The following is a 14,189-nucleotide window of genomic DNA, read 5'->3' as shown; positions in this document are numbered from 1 at the left end:
ACCAAAAGAATGCCCTCACCACCAAAGCGATAACCAGTGCAGATGACAGCTGGACAGACCATCAGCTCATCCACTCCTCTATGTCCATCAAACCCCGCAGAAGCAACGGAAGATGAACAAACAACTCAAGAGAAAAAAAGAAATGTCGAGCTGCTTCAAGAGCCAAGCATACTAGTAAATTTCCAAAAATATCTTCTCTAGAACCTCCACTCAATCCATTTTAATGGAGTGGAGGAAAACTGGAAAGAGCTGAAGACAGCCACCATTTCAAGCTGTAAAGAAGCCATGGACTATAAGGCCAGGAAATCTTAAGACTTGCTCGCCATCCAAGAACCTCATCTACAAAAAAAGGGAAGCTCGCCATGCCCGGCATAACAACGTAACCAGCAAGGCGAAGAGGAGAGAGCTCATCAATTAGCCAAGGTGGAGGTACGAAGAGGAACTAAAAAAATCGAGAACTAATGATAGACTGAGAAAGCTAAGGACAAGCATGACACCCGGGGATTCTTCCGTGTTTGAGGAAATCCATAACTCCCCATCATAGACCAGCACAGTGGTTAGCACTGCAGTCTCACAGCACCAGGGGCCCGGAAACAATTCCAGTCTTGGGTGACTGCCTGTATGGAGTTTGCACTTTCTCCCCGTGTCTGCGTGGGTTTCCTCCAGTTGCTCCGGTTTCCTCCCACAATCCAAAAATGTGCAGATTAGGAGGATTGGCCATGATCAATTGCCCTTGTAGTGTCCAAGAAGGTTAGGTGAGGTTGCAGGGATAGGGCGGAGTTTGGACCTCAGTAGGGTGCTCGTTCCGAGGGTCAGTGCAGACTCGATAGACCGAATGGCCATTTCTGCACTGTGGGAATTCTATGAAAGTTGATCTTGAACTCCCACCAACCGTGGACAAAGCTGAAGATACCATTAAAAATGTGAAGAATGGAAAAGCCGCAGGATGGATGGGATTCCAGCAGAGATTTTCAAACATGAAGGAGAAGAGACCATCCATCGTCTCCATCAGTTGCTCTTGAAAATCTGGGACAGAGAAGAAATTCCTGCCGACATTAGGAATCATCGCTACCATCTTCAAGAAAGGAAACAAAGCGAGAGCAGCAGTGTGGCGCAGTGATCAGCGCTGCCTCACGGCGTAGAAGTCCCAGGTTGGATTCTGGCTCTGGTTCACTGTCTGTGTGGAGTTTGCACATTCTCCCCGTGTCTGCGTGGGTTTGCCCCCACAATCTAAAGATATGCAGGGTAGGTGGATTGGCCACACTAAAAAATTGCCCCTTAACTAGCCGGTGACTAGTGGTGTGCCTCAGGGGTCTATGCTGGGACCAATGTAGCCATCTAAGATGGGCACCTGCAAAGGGCCATGGGAATTATGGCCAACCCAGGACTCGGGCAGATACACAGCCTATGTGTATCTAAAACACAGGTAACCAGACCTGACCAAAACCCCTGCTCGTTTACATTTCAATGGCCCATTTTCCTAGTACAATAGAACTCCAATCAAGCAACTGGTACAGCCACAGACTGATCGGTGCCACTCCCCTTACTCAGTAAGCACAACTGCCAAGGTCAGTGACCACTGAGGACCCGCCCAGCCACCAAGGCACCCGCCCCTTTATTAGGCGAAATCGAAGTGAGCGATCAGAGCGTTGTCGAACTATTGGGTCCAAGGTTAAGGACCGCCCCAAAGAGTGAAAAATCCCAGGGGGATAAAAGAGGGCACAGCCATGTGTTCTGTCTCTTTTGGATCCGGCCTGTGCCAACCCAATTGCACCAGGAACAGCCAGCTAAGTTCAAGACCAACGATCGCTACCTGACTGATAAGCCCAGCAGAGACAGAGCCACTTTCTTCAAACCAGCTAAGTGAAATCCATTTAAAGGCCTTATCCATTTGCACAGTGACGGTCACCCTGAAGTTATGTATAGGTTATTGTAGCTGATTGGTGTAGTTTAACTCGTAGTAGATATCGTGTTGCATGTTGAGATAACTCTTGTGTAAATAAACCATCTTTTGAACTAACTAAGTGGTTGTGTGGTCATTTGATCGATATAAGGGAAAGGCTTGTGGTTCACCGAGATAAATAAAAACACCCACAGTATTGGCGACGCTGTTGGGACCTAAAATATAGAGCACCACCACAACTTTTCACAATATACGTTAATGATCTGGAAGAAGTAACTGAAGGCACTGTTGCTAAGTTTGCAGATGATACAAAGATCTGTAGAGGGACAGGTAGTATTGAGGAAGCAGGCGGGCTTCAGAAAGACTTGGAGAAGCTAGGAGAGTGGGCAATGAAGTGGTAAATGGAAGACAATGTGGAAAAGTGAGGTTCTGCACTTGTCTAAGGAGGAACTTAGACATAGACCATTTCTAAATGGGGAAATGCTTCGGAAATCAGAAGCACAAAGGGACTCGGAATCCTTGTTCATGATTCTCTTAAGGTTAACGTGCAGGTTTAGTCGGCAGTTAAGAAGGCAAATGCAATGTTAGCATTCATGTCAAGAGGCCTAGAATACAAGGCCAGGGAGGTACATCTGAGGTTGTATAAGGCTCTAATCAGACCCCATTTGGAGTATTGTGAGCAGTTTTGGGCCCTGTATCTAAAGAAGGATGTGCTCTCTTTGGGAAGGGTCCAGAGGAGGTTCACAAGAATGATCCCTGGAATGAAGAACTTGTCATATGAGGAACGGTTGAGGACTCTGGGTCTGTACTCATTGGAGTTTAGAAGGATGAGGGGGGATCTTATTGAAACTTGCAGGATACTGCGAGGCCTGGATAGAGTGAACTTGGAGAGGATGTTTCCACTTGTAGGAAAAGCTAGAAGCAGAGGACACCATCTCAGTCTAAAGGGATGATCCTTTAAAACAGAGATGAGGAGGAATTTCTTCAGCCAGAAGGTGGTGTATCTGTGGAACTCTACCGCAGAAGGCTGTGGAGGCCAATTCACTGAGTGTCTTTAAGTCAGAGATGGATAGGTTCTTGATTAATAAGGGGATCAGGGGTTATGGGGAGAAGGCAGGAGAATGGGGATGAGAAAATATCAGCCATGATTGAATGACAGAGCAGACCCAATGGGCCGAGTGGCCTAATTCGGCTCCAATGTCTTATGTTCTAATTAGAAAAATGAATTGGGTACTCTAAATTCATTTTAAAAAATGAAAGGAAACAAAGGAAGTTTGTTGGAACTACCGAGGAATCTCCCTACTCTCCATTACTGGTGAGATCATCACCTGAATCCTCTCTAGCCGTCTTATCCCTGTCTCAGAAGAAATCCTTCTGGAAAGCCAGTGTGATGTCCGACCAAACCATGGATCACTATTTTCACAGCTTGGCAACTTCAAGAGAAATGTCAGGAACAACATGAACTGCTCTACATGGCCGTCATTATTCTCACCAAGGTTTCTGACTTAGTGAATTGAATTAGGAAGTGATATGGAATAGCCTGTTGAAGGCCAGCTGTCCAGAGAAATTCATCAACATGCTCTGACTCCCACGGGTCACTGTCTATATGAAGTTTGCACATTCTCCCCGTGTCTGCATGGGTCTCACTCCCACAACCCAAAGGCATGCCGGATTGGCCATGCTAAATTGCCCCTGAAATGGAAAATTTTAAATAATTAAATAAATAAACACACATACTTCGACTCCTCCATGACAAGAAGTTGGCAACAGTCCTCTGCGATGGAAATAAGACAGCAACCTTCGAGGTCGAGACTGGAGTCGAGCACGGATGTGTCATCACCCCCAGCCTTTTCTCCATTTTCATCACCGCAACCCTTCACCTCATCAAGAACAAGCATCCCTGTGGAGTGGACATTGTCTACAGGTTGGACGGAATTTTTCTCAATCTCAACTGGTTGAAATCCAAGAAGAAAACAATACTGACATAGTTCGCCGACTTCAATACGCAGATTCCATCGCCGTCTCCACTCTGAAGCGAACCTCCAAGCCAGGCTTAACCCCTTGGCGGAAGCCTACCGAAGGATTGGTCTCGGCCTCAATCTCAAGAAGACACAAATCCTGTACCAACCCAACATAGGGCAAGTCTCTCCCTTCATCAAGATCAAAAGAGAAACCATACCAAATGTGGAATATTTTCCCTACTCTCCGCTGAAGCTGACATTGATGCAGTGATCCAACATGGTATCCAATCCGCGAGCACCTCCTTTGGATGCTGAAGGATGAGAGTCCTTGTCAATTGCGACACCAAGATCCTTGTGTGCAAGGTAGACAGACAATCTCTTCTGTACAACTCAGAAGCTTGGTCGACAGGCAAATGCCACCTCAAGGCCATGGAGAGATACCATCAATGTTGTCTGAGATGGATTCTCCACATCAGCTGGGAGGACAGGCGTATTAACATGGGCCTAGGATGTCGAGTCCTAACTGCCAAAGCAAATCTTCTTCGCCCAGCTCAAGGAAGGCTTCCAACAAGAGGAGGACAAAAGAAGCGCTTCAAAGACATCCTGAAGACTTACCTCAAGGAATGCAACATCGACTTCAATGCCAGGAAGACCCTTGCTCAGAAGGGACCTACTTGAAGGAACCTCTTGATTAAAAGGACACCTGATGACAAGAGGGGCATGGAAGAAAAGCCTGAGAAAGGTGCAAGGGACCTTTCTATTGGCTCCTTTTTTTCCCCCCTTTCTTTATTTTTGTTGTTATCATTTAAATCTATGGATGCTTAATATACGTCTTTACGTTAAGCAGGGGAAATGAAGAATTCAATGGTTACAAAAGAGAACATTCTGCAAGCTTTGGACAGCAAAACGCAGACCTTATAGTACCTCAGAGATGAGGTGAGATTCGGTTTGAATGGTTGGTTAGTGGCCAATGAATTGGTCAAAGGGCCGTATTCGGCCTTGTAACAGGTGGTGATTGGATCCTACCTCAGTGGAATGATTTTCAGAGACCTAAGGAGCTCAGTGTTGGGTCCTGGATGCTGAAGAAGCTGTGAATGCTTGCTCTCAATATCTCTTGAAAGAGGGCGGCACGGTGGCACAGTGGTTAGCATTGCTGCCTACGGCGCTGAGGACCCGGGTTCGAATCCCGGCCCTGGGTCACTGTCCGTGAGGAGTTTGCACATTCTCCCCGTGTCTGCGTGGGTTTCGCCCCCACAACCCAAAGATGTGCAGGGTAGGTGGATTGGCTACGCTAAATTGCCCCTTAATTGAAAAAATAATTGGGTACGCTAAAATTTAAAAAAAAAAAAAAAAAATATCTCTCGAAAGGCTGCGAGTTGTTGTATTTCAGAAACCTGAATTAATCTACAATGAAACCCTTAACACACTGAAAAACAGAAATCTTGACCTGAAGGCCTGGTTTAAAGGATAGCAGGCTAAAACAGCCATCTGAAACAAATACTTTTATCCCTTTCTATTATTATTTTATACCCCTCGGTATTTGTCTGTCTGTGTATAGAGAGTCGGGCAAGTTAAAGTAAGGGATTAGGAATCAGATAATAGTTAACCAATTGTATTTGCTGAATATTTCATTACAGTTCTTGTTATAACTAAAAAGTAATTGTTTAAATTTACAATCCTGGTGACTGCAATTATTGGGCCACCAAGGGCCAAATACTTCAGGCATTTTTCGAAGAATTATTTTTTAGTTCGATTGTGCCCTGACTCTGTGTCAAGGGGAGGCTGGAGTTGACCACGTCCTAGCCCAAGATGTTGTAACAAAGGAATATAAGCATTATAGAGTCCAAGGACCGATCCCACCTCCCAGAAACACCTGCAAAGTGTGTGGTCTGAGATGCAGCGCTATGATTGGGCTCATCAGTCATGCAAGGACCCACAGAAGTCATGTCCAGTAACACAGAGGCGGACAATCATACTTGTTACTGAGTGATCACCAATGCAAAAGGAGATAAAATTATGTACATAATGTAAAAAAAAGAGATACAATGAGAGGGAGGATTATGAGAGCTGTGACAGAAGGATATTAAATGTAAAAAATGTTTTTTGTTTAAACATCCTGCAATAATTACATTCTGAAGGAATGAGACCGCACACTTGTCATATTAAATTTTCAGTGCCAAAAAGATTGGAAGCAATTCAGACTTATTACAGTATTGAAAATTCGCTTACACCTGAATGTACTAGCCTTATTTTTTTCCACCACAGTTAGTTGGCGTTTAGTGAGTTGCTGGTGTAGAATGGCTTGTGGAGGAACAGGATAACTGGGACAGCAACCTCCTGATTTCCATATTTAATTGCACACATATGGCCTCTGGAAGCTGCTGTCTAACATATTCCATCAGTAACATTGATGGCATCAGTTAGTCGTAACACAAAATCTTTCACAAAATGTTTCGGCTGAAGCAAATACGGGCACAAATGCAGGAAATTCACAATGAATTTTGCTTGCGATGGCGGGCGGAACAAGGAAAATGAAAGTTTCCAGTTTAGACAAGGATGTCACTGGAGTTGCCCAAATGTCCCAGCTAATTATGGCACAAGGCAACTAATGGTGTAGCTCACTCACTCTGGTATTTCCTCGGCCATTCACATTTCAATAGCTCCATGCACACTCACTATGTCTTTTCTCTGTGTAATAGTGCTTTCTGTTTATTTTCTTTTCTCTCATTTATTTTATTTTATTATTTTTGGTCCGTGCATCCATAATCGGGATGTGCCTTTAAGGAAAAACTCCGTTGAAGTTTGCCAGGACACTGTGTTTCCAGGTTTTGTTTTTGGAGAAGAGGCCAGACTCCTTAGGAACAGTTTTGGAGGAAGTTGGTTCATATGGTTAAATAGCAACCGCTGGGTTGGCCGGGTTAGCGTTCTGACTGACAGCGATCAATGATTGGTTCCTGAGTGATGAATTCAGAGAGAACTGAGCATAAGTATATAGACCTTTGAAGGAAAAGGAACGTTCTTTCTCTCTTGCTTGCTGAAGTGAAAGAACTGCTCTATTGTCCTGAAACCAGTGAGTGCCTGGCACATCCTTGCTGTAAACCTGAACTGATGCTGAGTCTGCAGAGAAGGTAGACAACCTTGCCAGAGAAAACCATCTCAAGCCTTGAGGAAAGAACCAAAACAAAAGTTGAACTTTGGGAGAAACACAAACTGGAAATCATCCCAGTGCATCAAAGATCGTTATCCTTTTATTTTAATTTTTTTTACCCTTGCACCACCATTTTACGCTCTGTTGTTTGTGTATGTGTAGAGAGTTGGGTAGTTAGGAGGGAGGGGGGGGGGGGGGGGGGGGGGGTTTGGGAAAGTGGTATTAGTCAGTTACATTTTCTGTCCATTTAATTATAATAGTGTACATAATAAAAGGTTACTTGTGTTGTGTTATGCTGCTTCGTGTAGCATAAGTTGCTTCCTTGTATGCTTTGACAAAGGAAGCTCCAGATTATGAAATGAGTTGAACTTGTTTATTGAACAATTAACACAGTTCTTAAATGATTTCGACTCTCTGCTAATCTAGCTGTAGTAACTCAGTCTATCTTTACCAGCCTGCTCTAAGCCACATGCTGTTGACCCTGATGTACTGTCTAGACGTCTGTCTGTGGAAAGAGGCAGAGCATGTGTGCCCTGTCCTTTCATATGGGTTGTGAAGTGCCCCCTTGTGGTAATGCCACCTCTGGGTGTCCTGATTACCGATTGGTTGTGCCCTGTTGTAATGACCCATTGGCCGTATGTCTGCATGTCATGACATCTCTGGTGCTCCCTCGAGTGGTTACTTAGTTAGATAATGTTTTTACATTATCCCCTTGTGTATATACAGTGATACATATCACCACAACTTGTGTCAAAGTTACAAATCTGGTGACTGCAGTTTATTGACCTCAGCCAAGGACCTCGTGTATTTTAAAATAATTTTACCTTTGTTGCGACTCCGGATCAAGTGACATCCAGGTTTTGTGATATCTGCAAAAATGTTCCATTCAAGGAGGCAAAGAATGGTATCAAGCCAGGAGTACGAAGAGAGAGGCCAGAAGAGGTCCATTATGTGAAATATATATTTTGCGATTTGTTTTTAAACAGTACAACATTAAGTTCATGCTACTCCTATCATACAACTACTGTTTGCTTCTACGCCAACTGTGCGTGTTGCAGGAGTCATTACACTTCCAAAGTACTTTGTTTGTTGTGAAACATTTGGATGTCCTGAGGTCCTGAAAGCCTTTTTTCTTTCATGACTCTCCCTAAGGCCAATGAGAATTAGTCGGTGCTAAAAGTCTTTAAAATATGTTGCAACAAATTAGGTTGCAGAGGCCAGAAACTGTGAAATTACAAGCTGAAAGGTGCACATTCATCAAGGTTTACATGCACTGCAACCAGTTTTAATTCCTTGTTTACTCTGAAACTAAATGCTTTCAATCAGAGACTGTCCATGATTAATGTGCATTTTCTGATTCACTATTGCCGGGCTAGCTAGTACTCCACTTTCCATACTAAAACTTTTTTTCTTTTGTTACTTCACATAGACTCTGATTTCTTGTTACGTGTTTCGTGGTAACGTGAGGAATGAAGGTGACCAATAAGCAAATCGGGCCAGCTCCACCATTAGACAATGGATGATTTCCAACTTTCTCTCACCTTTGTTCCATATTCTTTGACATATTTATAGAACATAGAACATAGAACAGTACAGCACAGAACAGGCCCTTCGGCCCTCGATGTTGTGCCGAGCAATGATCACCCTACTCAAACCCATGTATCCACCCTATACCCGTAACCCAACAACCCCCCCTTAACCTTACTTTTTAGGACACTACGGGCAATTTAGCATGGCCAATCCACCTAACCCGCACATCTTTGGACTGTGGGAGGAAACCGGAGCACCCGGAGAAAACCCACGCACACACGGGGAGGACGTGCAGACTCCACACAGACAGTGACCCAGCCGGGAATCGAACCTGGGACCCTGGAGCTGTGAAGCATTTATGCTAACCACTATGCTACCGTATCTAATAATAATTCTACTCATCTCACTCTTGAAAACTCAAATTGTCCCCCGATATCCAGAAACTTTAGGGGAAGAGAGTTATTTTTACCTCTGTATGCGTGAAGAAGTATCTCCCTCTTAAAAGGCCTAGCTCTAATTTTAAGATTATATCCCCTTGTTCTTAAGTGCATCATCAGAGGTGATGATTATACTCTACTGAATCCTTTGAATACGTAAACACTTTAATCAGATCGTTCCCTCAATCTTCCATACCTCAGTGTAATTGGAACACATTCCCACTCTTGTAGCACATCCACCTATGTTTTGCGCCTCTCTCTCTGTTGTGTCTGTATAATTATTTAAAGAAACCAATCTCTCATAAGGAATTGTGCAAACAAATTGTGGGCTCATTTGCTAAGAACATGCGCATGTGAGCAGATATACATGGATAGGAAGTAGAGGACTTCAGAGCTGCGTGTGCAACATTCTGCTCTAGGCCGAAGTGAGACTGAGGTTGGATCACATGAAACCCTGAGGGTTTCAGCATATTGAAATGATTACAGCACTCTCTGGCAAGATTCATTGAGAACAGGATGCGTTGCAGTATCTTCCCACTTCCATGAAGAGAGAAAGAAATTGAATTTCTGGAGCACCTATTTAAGGGGCAGCACGGTAGCATGGTGGTTAGCATAAATGCTTCACAGCTCCAGGGTCCCAGGTTCGGTTCCCGGCTGGGTCACTGTCTGTGCGGAGTCTGCACGTCCTCCCCGTGTGTGCGTGGGTTTCCTCCGGGTGCTCCGGTTTCCTCCCACAGTCCAAAGATGTGCAGGTTAGGTGGATTGGCCATGCTAAATTGCCCGTAGTGTCCTAAAATGTAAAGTTAAGGGGGGGGTTGTTAGGTTACGGGTATAGGGTGGATACGTGGGTTTGAGTAGGGTGATCATTGCTCGGCACAACATCGAGGGCAGAAGGGCCTGTTCTGTGCTGTACTGTTCTATGTTCTATTTCAACCTCGGGAATCACAAAAGCGAAGTATTTTTGAGGCGCAGTACTTATTGTGGGGCAAATGGGGCAGCAAACCTTTGCACGTCAGGCTCCGTCAAACAACAATAACCAGGTAATTTGTTTTGGTGCTGTCCATGGTTCCTCCAGTAGGAAGCAGTATTTTAGTATAATTGTGGTTGAATCAAACTAACTAAACTTATTTCCTGGGCCACAAGGGACAGGTGGCATATTTTGCTGCAATAATTAACGCTGACACCCATTTCCCTAAAACATGCTCAAAAATAATAATCAGTTTGGATGCGGAGAAAGCTTTCAATTGGGTGCAGTGGGCGTACATATTCAAGGTGCTGGGGCGTTTTGGGTTTGGACAGGGATTTGTGGACTGAGTTTGGCTGTTGTATTAGGTGCCTAAGATGAGTGTTCGGACTAACAGGGTCGGTTCAGAGCACTTTGGGTTGCCTTCGGAGACGAGGCACGCATGTCCGCTATCCCCTCTGCTCTTTGCCCTGGCGATTGAGCCCTTGGCAATGGTGCTCAGAGTTTTGAGGGGATGGGGGCATATTGAGCAGGGCGGGGATGGGGGGGGGGGGGGGGTTGGAGTGCTGAGTGATGATCTGCTATATATTTCGGATCCTGTAGGGAACTTTGACAGGACAGTGGGGATTTTTGGGGAATTTGGTCCCTTTTCGGGATATAAGCTCAATATGGGAAAAAATTAGATATTCCCAATTAATGCCCGGGGACAGGAGAGGAGTTTGGGGAGTCTGCCTCTTCGGCTGGTAGAGCTGAGTATTCGTTACCATAGGATACAAGTGGCGCGGAGTTGAGCCCAGCTGCATAAGTTGAATTTGGCGTGGTTGGCGGAGGAAATGAACATAGAACATAGAACAGTACAGCACAGAACAGGCCCTTCGGCCCTCGATGTTGTGCCGAGCAATGATCATCCTACTCAAACCCACGTATCCACCCTATACCCGTAACCCAACAACCCCCCCCCTTAACCTTACTTTTTAGGACACTACGGGCAATTTAGCATGGCCAATCCACCTAACCCGCACATCTTTGGACTGTGGGAGGAAACCGGAGCACCCGGAGGAAACCCATGCACACACGAGGAGGACGTGCAGACTCCGCACAGACAGTGACCCAGCCGGGAATCGAACCTGGGACCCTGGAGCTGTGAAGCATTTATGCTAACCACCATGCTACCGTGCTGCCCCTAAAGTTGCACGTATTTAATCTGGGATGTGCTGCCATTCTCGTTGGCTGGTCGAGTCCAGACAGCTAAGCTGATGGTGTTGCCAAAGATTTTGTTTGTGTTTCAAAACCTCCCGGTCTTTTTGCGCAAGACTTTTTTTTAGGAAGGTAAATGGTATGATTTTGCGGTTTGTGGAAGGTTGAGGCTCCATGGGCTGGTAGGATGTTCTTGGAGAGGAATTGAGGAGAGGAATTGAGGGGATGGGTGGAAGGTTAACGTTGGTAAACTTGCAAAACTATTATTAGGCAGAAAACATTGCAATGATGAGGAAATGGTCTGTGGAGGAGGGGTTGATGTGGGAGCAGATGGAGGCAGCTTTGTGTAAAGGGACCAGTTTGATGGCACTATTGTTGGCACCCCTTCTGTTTTCGCCAGGCAGGTGCCCCACGAGCCCAGTTGAGGTAGGCATGTCCTTATGGGCGCTGATTTGTGACAATCATAGGCTTATCCCGGCAGGGTTGGATGCGAGGTTCCAGGAGTGCTGGCGGGTGGGGATAGAATACTTTAGGGATTTATTTGCTGGAGAGAAGTTTTCAGACGTAGAGGAGCTGGAAGGGATATATCAATTGCTGAAGGGGAAAGGGTTCAGGGAACCGCAGGTGAGGAATTGTATGGGGAAGGAGGTGCCATCGTTTCCAGTGCTGCCACCTTCGGTTCTCCAGCACAAACTCTATCCGAGGAGGAAAGAGGTGAGTGCAAGGTCTCGGATATATATGGGGAGCTGTTTGGAGGTTAGGAGTAAGTGGGACAGGAGCTGGGGTGAGGGTTGGAGTGAGACTTTGCGGTGGGTTAATGTGTGACTAAGTCTCGTCCAGTTTAAAGTGGTACACAGTGCCCACGTGACGGTGTCCAGGATGAACCGGTTCTTGTCAGGGGTGGAGGATCGGTGTGGGCGATGTTTGGGAAGGCCAATGAACCATTTCCATATGTTTTGGCCATGTCTGAGGTTAAAGGGGGTTTTGGACGGGATTTGCCGTTACGATGTCAAAGATTTTTGGGGGTAGCGATACCTCCGAGTCCAGAGTGACAATATTTGGAAAGTTGGAGGATCCAGCAGTGAAAATGGGGAGAGAGGCCGATGTAGTGGCCTTTGCCTCCCTGATAGCCCGGAGACGGATTTTGTTGTGCTGATAGGACTCAGTGCCGCCAAGTGTAGGGGTATGGGTGAGCGATTTGCACTTAGAGAAAATCAAGTTGGCCATTAGGGGTGCAGAGGGGTTCACCATCAGGTGGGAGCTGTTCATCATCTTCTTTAAGGAGTATTGAGTTGTCAGTGGGCAGACGGGGGAGTGGGGGGCAAAATAATTTTTTCTGTTAAGGTTGGGTTAAAAATTAAAGGCAGGCACCAGGATGGCAGCGGGTAAATTGAGGGGGTGGGGGTGCAAGGATGTTTAGGCAGTTTGCTGTTGCCACGGTTGGATTTGCTATTTTTTTCTTCTTTGTTGATGAATATAAGGAAAGTAGAAAAGAGCTCAAGCAGAGAGTTAGGAGGGCAAAAGGGGTCACGAAATGTCCTTGGCAGACAGGATTAAGGAGAAGCCGCCCAAGGTATTTATACGTATATTGGAAACAAGAGGGTAGCTGGAGAAAGAGTTGGCCCACTCAAGGACAAAGGAGGGAAATTATGTGTAGAACCAGAGGAAGTAGGTGAGGTCCTTTTTTTTCCAAAAAATATTTTTATTCTCCTTTTTCACATTTTCTCCCAAATGTACACCCACCAACAATAAACAATAATCAGTAACAAATATGTCAATCCCCACATCAACAACAACGATCCCATCCTCCCACCAAACCCCAAATATTAGCCCGCATCTTCACATAAACCAATGACAAAAAGGAATCAGGAATCACCCATAGCCACCATTAACACACACAGTCCCCCTCCCCCCAACCCTCCCAACCACCCCAACTAATGTTCGATGTTATCCAGTTCTTGAAAGTGCATAATGAATAATGCCCATGAATTGCAGAACCCTTCATCCTTCCCCTCAGTTCAAACTTAACTCCAGAATTCCAACAGGTCCCCCCGCCATGCCAGGACACAGGGGGGAGAGGTTGCTCTCCATCCCATCAGGATCTGCATTCGGGCGATCATAGAACATAGAACATAGAACAGTACAGCACAGAACAGGCCCTTCGGCCCTCGTTGTTGTGCCGAACAATGATCACCCCACTTAAACCCACGTAACCCGTAACCCAACAATCCCCCCATTTACCTTACACTACGGGCAATTTAGCATGGCCAATCCACCTAACCCGCACATCTTTGGACTGTGGGAGGAAACCGGAGCACCCGGAGGAAACCCACGCACACACGGGGAGGACGTGCAGACTCCACACAGACAGTGACCCAGCCGGGAATCGAACCTGGGACCCTGGAGCTGTGAAGCATTGATGCTAACCACCATGCTACCGTGAGGCGAAGCGAACGAGGCGAACGAGGCGAAGGCTACAACATCTGCCCCCGCGCCCGTTTCCAACCCCGGCTGGTCTGACACCCCGAATATGGCCTCCCGAGGATCTGGGTCCAGTCATGTGCACCACTTTAGAGATTACCCTTAAAACATCCTTCCAGTAATCCTCCAGCTTTGGACAGGACCAAAACATATGAACGTTGTGGTAGTCACCACTGATGTATATATTGTATATAGAGGGTGTCGGTGTAGGTGTTTTGTGGTAAGGCCCTGTACTACACGTACTCAGTTCCTGCCTGCTGGCTCTGCCCAGTAGGCAGAGTATAAATATGTGTACTCCCAGTACAGCAGCCACTTCGCCAGCTGCTGTAGGAGGCCACACATCTTAGCGTAAAAAAAGCCTCGATTGCATCCAACTCTCATCTTTGTGTAATTGATCGTGCATCAATCGTGATTCGTGCCCTCCCCCCTCCCTGCAACGTTCACAGACATCTTCTACCCCTTCAAAGAATCAGCTCATCCTCGCCTTCGTGAGGTGTCCTCCATGTACCACCTTCAGCTCAATCAGCCCCAATCTCGCGCACAAGGTGGAGGCGTTCACTCTCCGGAG

At 46.0% G+C, this 14,189-nt stretch overlaps 1 protein-coding gene across 18 annotated transcripts in view; it reads right to left on the bottom strand.

The window, feature by feature from the left end:
- eys (eyes shut homolog) overlaps positions 1-14,189 on the bottom strand; it is a 3,376,609-nt gene that overhangs the window by 726,480 nt on the left and 2,635,940 nt on the right. The gene's annotated exons all lie outside the window — the stretch shown is intronic.

The sequence above is a fragment of the Scyliorhinus canicula genome, chromosome 6, assembly GCF_902713615.1.
Source record: "Scyliorhinus canicula chromosome 6, sScyCan1.1, whole genome shotgun sequence".
NCBI lineage: Eukaryota > Metazoa > Chordata > Chondrichthyes > Carcharhiniformes > Scyliorhinidae > Scyliorhinus > Scyliorhinus canicula.
Note: the sequence above shows the minus strand (reverse complement) of the source record. Positions and strands in the feature narration are given on the sequence as shown.